Here is a 7,130-nt window from a genome sequence, read left to right as displayed (position 1 = left end):
TCAGCAACCAGTCTGCCTGCTCCTTTCTGACGCACCTTCTTCTCCCGAGGAAGCGGGGGACCTCTGTCCTCCTAGGTGGGCAGGCTTTGCTGAGCCAAGGGGCCCCTGGGGCGAAAGGTGAGGTGTCTGCCGAGGTCTACGGGACAGAGGGCCATTAATTGGGTCACGCAAGCCAGATAGCCTTATAATTTGCGGGCCCGGATTTCAGAGGAGAGATTTCCCACCCTGGGACAGTGGAGTTCCTCCTCACCTTAAGGAGAAAGGTGGGTCTGGTTGGATTTGGATTGGAGGATGGGCAGTGCAGTGACCTCTGATTATTGAACCCTACTTGCCAACTTCCAGGCATTGCCCTAGGTCTGTCACCTACAGAGGCTCCTTTCATCCCCACCACAACCTGTTCAAGTATCCTATTTCATAAACAAGAAAACTGAAGCTCCAAGAAGCTGCCTTACTGGCCTCAGTCAAGTGCTAGGGTTGAGATTTGAACCCAAGACCTTTGAGCTGCCAAAATCCCTTCTTTAGCTAGGGTGTCAGGGAGCCGCCCGAGTGTCAATGACGTCTAGAAGTCCTGCCTGGCCCAGCGGCCCTAACGAGATGCATGCGGCCCTTAGGTCATTTCTTTCTTTCTTTTTTGGAACTTTTTTCATATTTTCTAATAGTTATTTTTTTTTACTAAGTTTTTTATTTTAATTCCAGTTAGTTAACATCCAGTGTGATATTAGTTTCAGGTATAGAATTTAGTGATTTGACGCTTCCATAACAACACCCGGCGCTCCTCACAACAAGTGCCCTCCTTTCCTCATCCCCCTTCTTCCCCCCTTCCCGCCCCCCCTCAACTCCCATTTTAGGAACCAGCAGTTCGTTCTCTGTAGCTAAGAGTCTGTTTCTTGGTTTGTCTCTCCTTTTTTTTTTTTGTTTATCCTTCTCTGCTCTGTTTTGTTTCCTAAATTCCACATAGGAGTGAAATCACATGGCATTTGTCGGCCCTTATGTTACTGCCATCAGAGCAGGTCAGAACCTGTTTGGACCGAAAGGACAGAGCAACATTCATGAGGAGAATGCAGGCAGCAACAGGCCAGGTGGCTGAGGCCCCAGGGCCCAAACACTTCACTCTCCTCTGTCTCCACAGCGGTTTTGCTGTGTGACTCAGAAAATCCGCCTGCCCTCCCTGGGCCGGGCCACAGGCAATACCCTCCAACAAGCAGCTGGTGAAGTGTAGCACTCGGTCAATCTCAGAAGTGAGCTGTTGGACTATGACAATCATATAAATACAGACCTCAGGGAGCAAAGTGAGAAAAACTGCTCCCTCCGCTTTCTCTCTCTGACCACCCGCAGGAATACTGAACCCTCGGCTCTTGCCAAGGCATGCCACCTCGTCACCTCTGGCGACAACCCACTGCCTTGCTCCTGGGCAGCCAGCACCCCCATCGAGGAAAGGGCTGGATGGGGCCCAGCTGCGGTGGCAGACTCTGGGCTGTGTGGAGGGGAGTCGGTTTCCCAGTCCTCCCCTACCATCCGGGTCGAGTTCTGGGAGCCCTGCCTCTTTGGCTCACTAGGCTGAGCTCGCTAATCCTTTGCAATAACAGCCTCTGGGAACAGGAGCAGAGACAAGCTTTTCACAGAGCAGCCAGAGTTTTAAGAAGAGGTGTGGGATGGTGCTGGAGGGGTGGGGTTTCCTCTTACCCGAGGACTCTGTCCCCAGGCCCCACCAAGCCCCCTCTTGTTTGTACTCACTGGTTAAGTTGGCAGCAAAGGAACGTTTTCGTTTCTAAAGGCCTTGAAAGAAAGGGATCCCATGAGCAACCTCGGTCACTCATGTCTCATCTTCTCCTGTTCACCCTCCAACCTCTCTTAAAGCCCTCCTGCTGCAACGCTTCTCGCTATGCCAGGTGCGGGTGGACTTTGGCTACGGCCCCTACCCTAGCCCTTGCAGGTTTAGGAGGTGAGAAGAGCGGGCAGGTGGGGCCTTCAGGGAAGTGTCCTTATGGAGCTGGGATGAAGTCAGCTCCTTCAGACGAGGCAGGCCCAGCCAGCCCCCACGGAGTCCCTTTCTCCCACGCCCACCTACCTGCCCACCCCAAACTTCCTCCCAGGCTTCTTTCATGAGGCATCTCAAAGCTGTTCCCCTCCTAGAAGACTCCCCTGATTCAGCAGGTGGCACGACCTCAGCCACCCATAGCTGTGGCCTGGTAAGCCCTGACTCCATCACCAGTCACCTCCAGATGAAAGAAGAAACCCCTTACAAGGAGGAAACTCCTCTGGCTTCCTTGGGATCCCAGGGTTGGGCGGCAGCTGCTGCCTCTGAACAAGGCTGTATCTAGAAAGGTCCTCTAAAGGACTTGAAAGGGAAGAGACTTCACCACCTCCTTCAGCCATCCACATCAAGCTGGAGGACTGTTCACTGCCGGAAGTTCTTCTTTGAGTCTAACTTAAATATTCTATAAGGAAGGGAGTTAGCAATGAGGAACTGACCCTCCAGCCCAACGAAGGGCGAGATAGGGGACAACTGTATCCAGGAGGGGACAGATCTAGTCCAGTCTGAGTGCTTTTATGGTTCTTTTGACTTCCTGGCCTCTCTGTCCTAGAGTACCCCTAGTTGTAGACAGCAGCAAGAAGGCTGTGGTGATTCAAAACTTTATAGCAGTAAGAAAACTTCGGAAGTCTCATTTTCTCATTTCTGCTATCTTCATAGTGTGGAGTTTATCCTGAAATCGGGAGGGTAGACTGTATATTAAGAATTCTCTAGATTGGGTGGGACTATTCCTGCTTTCAAATTATCTTCTTAGACGAACTTTAAAAACAGGACTGATTTCTACCTGCCTAGATTGTTCCAGGCCTCCACCTGAGGGGGAGGGGGCAAGGGAAGGGGAAGGGCCAGAGACCTATGCACATTTTCAGTGAGCCATGGTCCCAGCCTGGGGTGCAGAAGAAATGAGACACTGTCCCCGCCTTCAAGGGCCCTTTGGCCTACTGGATCCTCAGGATTCAAGCAATAGTCTTCTTACACTTCCTCCTACTCCAAGAGCCCCTCCTTTGCTCCTTCCAGGCCTTTCACCCCCTGAAAAGACACTGGGTCTTAACTGTAACTCTCAAGTTAGCAGAAGCAAGGAGGGGCCTCACCAGGGGCAAGTGGTCAGGTCTGGGTCTGGTGGCATAACCCTGCCCGAGGACACCTTCAAGATGAGGAGGTCCACAGAGGGATCCGCCATCCCCATGTCCCCTGGCTTGGCACCTACCCAACACTTGCCTAGGACTCTGGGGAAAAGGCCCATTGGATCAGATGGACTTCTCACCGTGGCTCCCCATCAACACCCATAAAGGAGGGGTGTGATCATTAGCTTTATGCGTCAACTTGGCAAAGCTGTAATACCTAGTTATTTAATCAAACACTAATCCAGGTGATGCAGTGGAGGGATTTTGTAGATGTGGTTAATACCTATAGTCAGTTGACTTTAAGTGAAGATTATCCTCTATAAAGTGGTTGGATCTCATTGAATCAGTTGACAGGACTTAAGAGTAAAAACTGAGGTTTCCTAGAGGAGAAGAAATTCTGCCTCAAAACTGTATCAGCAGCTCTGGCCTGAGTCTCCAACCTGCCAGTCTGCCCTCTGGATTTTGGACTTACCAGCTCCCACGATTACATGAGCCAATTCCTTGAAGTAAATCTCTTCATATAAATATATATCCTGTAGGTTCTGTTTCTCCATGAAATCCTGGCTGAGTCCTGCCACAGCCCCGCTCTGGTCACCTAGGGGATTGGAGAGGCTTCTCATGAGAAGGGGCCCTCCATCAGGGCCCTCAGACGTCGGCTCTCTGTGGGTACAGCTGGGTTGGGGTGAGAGTAGCATGCAGGGTAGGGGGTGCAGGGTTGGGGTGAAGGAGCCCTGGGACTCTCTTGGTGTGTGAATTTGGGCAAGTTACTTAATCTCTTGGAGTCAATTTCCTGGCCTACAAAATGAGGCTAATCACAGCTCCTTGGAAGGACTGCAGAGGGATTAAGGAGGTAACAGTTGTGAACATGCCAGGCTGGTGCACAGCTCACAAGAACTGCTCGACAGGGTTCTGTTTAAGGAAACACGAGCAGGGCTTTCCTCTGCTGGAGGAGGAGCTGTCTAGGGGACACTGGGCTTCCTTCCCCACTCCCCCCAGCCCAGGTGGGGCGAGGCCTTTAACCCTCTGTGCCTGGCTCTCCCCCGTGCATCTCCCAGGTAACTGCCAGCTCTGAAATTCTATGATTATAGGGTTGCATCCCACAGAGAAGGGCAGTGAAAATAATTAAAGACTTGGAAAACGCAACCGGAGAGGAAAGGGTGAAGGCACTAGTATTATTTAGCCTGGAAACGGGTGGCTTAATAACACCCTTCTTAACCAGGGAGGGTTATTTGGATGTAGGCGCTGGCTGACCAACTTCTCTCCCCTTCTCCAGAGGGCAAACAACAGCAAGCAGACACACAGCACCAGCTAGAGGGACTGGAGTCGGTCAGCAGGGTGGGTATCTGTCCCACCTGAGCTAACGTCTACTCCTTTAGAGGGTGGGGGAGGGGGTGCTGCGAGGGTGCTTTGCAGACCCGCCTTGTGGTTGGCCATGGATTGGGTGACCTCTGGGTTTCCTCCCTGCTGTTTGATTTCTGGAAACTAATTTCCCCAGAACTGTGAAATCTAGAAGGAAAAGAAAAACCTGAGAGCAGACAACAGGTGTGGTGAGGCCGGCCCAGAGGTTGGGAGGGGGTCAATCAGCTTGAGCCCCATGGAGCAGGGACGGTCATCAGAAGAACTCTGTGCCCTGGGCTGCTTCTAAGACCTCAGGAGGCACCTGCCCTCCCCATCCCCCTCCCACACACATTCAACCCGAACCTGCCCAGGTTCCGGCAGTGCTAACATCTCAGAAAGACATTAAGGAAAATAAAATGCACTTTTCATCCTGAGGTTGTGGTCAGTAGTTCTCTTCTTCCAGGGAACATGCAGACATGTCCAGTGCCCTCCCGGACCCCTGAGCTTCTTCCCCATCTCCATCATCAGTGACAATACTCTTACTATTTCTAACGGAGGGCAGACTCTCTGCCCCGCACATTACACAGATTACCCCTGATTTCACAACTCTCCCTGGTACATGATTCATGGTTCAGCTGAGGAAACAGGACAGAGAAGCCCAGAGAGGTGAAGCGGCTTGCCCACAGTCACGAAGCAGAGCTGGGACTCAGTCCTGTGCCATCCATCCACGCCACACCAAACTTCGCCACTAATCACCGAGATAGCATTATCCCCATCTTCCCAATGAGGAAATTAAGACTGAGAACTGGTCACGAAGACACCCCAGCGGCCAAACCTGAACATTTCCCCTAAGAACCTGAGGATGATGGAGGGCACCCCCTCCCCCCATCTGCAGGTCTCTCATCCCCACATAGGGAGGCAAGAAATCCTGCGAAGGTTCTCCAGTGGATGGCAGACAAGGTCACTCCCCTGTCCTTCAGAGGGATTGGACAGAGTAATATTAACAAACAGCATTCCTATCACTGCTTATTAAATATGTACCACGTAGCAGGCACTGGGCTCAACCCTGAACGTGGATTAGCTCACTCAGCACTCCCGTGATCTCACAACGTGGGGACTTCCATCCTCCCCATGTTACAGAGGAGGAAACTGAGACATGGAACAGCTAAGTCACTTGCCCAAGGTCACAAGGTTAATAAGGAACAGAAGTGGGTTTTGAGCCCCACAGAATCTGGGGGCCGAGCTCTCCTTCCTGCCCCTTAAACCGCATGATTAATCTTTTCCTCTGGAGCTAAGCACGCTAACTGATTTTAGAGTCGTACAGCTACCTCGGTGGTGTCCAAAAATTCCTTCCGTGTCTTCCATGTTTTTCCAGTCTCTACTCCACCCCATGGCTGCTGCTGCCGCCACCCTGGCTCAGGCGTAGGGGAGGCCGCAGGAGAGGCTGTGAGGTCAGATCTGCCCTCCCGGCCCTGGCAAGGTCTGGCTTCCTGGGGACGGCCTCACCTGTGGGCATGACTGAGCCCACAGTTGGAACCGGAGCCAGACCCCCACCCATAGCACAGTCACACCTGGGGCTAGAGCCACGGCCAGAACTAGACCCAGACCCAGAACCAGCGCCACAACCGGGATCAGAACAGGGACTGGAACTAGACACAGAGCCGCAACCAGAACCCGAACCAGGGCCAGAGCACTCCCTGAAAGGCAAGGGGGGCCGAGGAGGCCGCCCGACCCCCCAGAGGCAGAGGCGTAAGTCACAGGGAAGAAGATGAGGCCAGCTCCACCTGAGTCACTGCCTGGCCGGAGGGCTATCTGGAGGGAGGACTGGTGGGACAAGGACGGGGCACAAACTGGGGAGCACCCAGGCACCAGCTCAGCACAATCCCACGCCAGTCCTGTGCTGTTCCAGGGGAGGCCGGCCCACCTGGGAGTCCTCCCGACCCGGGCAGAAGCACCAGTGCCCAGGGGAAGAGGGTGCACAGGGCAGGCTGGGTGTGGCCACTCCGGCGGGGGAGCCGTCCTCCTCTCCTGGCCAGGCCCACCCTTCACACTCAAAGTCTAACCAAATGGAACTTTCCAGAAGGCCCTGCCATTGAGGACTCACCCTGGGGCTGTTTCACCTGCTGCAGCTTTGCCACTCCACCCACTTTGGGCCATCTCTATGGCCACCAGTGTCTAATTCAGTGCCTGGTACACAGTGGGTGCTCAGTAAATTCCTGTCGAGTTAATGGATGGTTAGAACCGAAGAAAAGAGAGAGCCAACTGTAGGCATCTTGTGTCCTGCCCTAAAACTCGAGGGTTCCGGAGCCGTCCCAGGCGCTCAGCTGGTTGGTGGCAAGAACAATCGGGGAACAATGCTGACAGCAAGCATAAGGCAGTTACCCCCATGGAAGACGGGGTGGGGCGGGGCGGCTCCGGGAAGGAGGTGGACTGGGGTGCAGGGAGGGGAACCCGGCTCAAATTCCCCTCAAATCTGACAGTTTCCAGGGAGGCCAGGTGAGGCGACATGTCCGGGCAGAGGCAGCCTGTCCGTCCTGTTACAGAGCGCCGGCTCGCAGAGAGCCATGTGCAACAAGAGCAGCCTGCCTCCTCCCAGGGGAGGTGGGAGGTGACAGAGCTGTGGGGAGCAAGAGAGGAGA

This window comes from Leptonychotes weddellii, chromosome 11, assembly GCF_054177405.1.
Source record: "Leptonychotes weddellii isolate Sample4059 chromosome 11, ASM5417740v2, whole genome shotgun sequence".
Lineage (NCBI taxonomy): Eukaryota > Metazoa > Chordata > Mammalia > Carnivora > Phocidae > Leptonychotes > Leptonychotes weddellii.
This window is presented reverse-complemented; position numbering follows the sequence as displayed.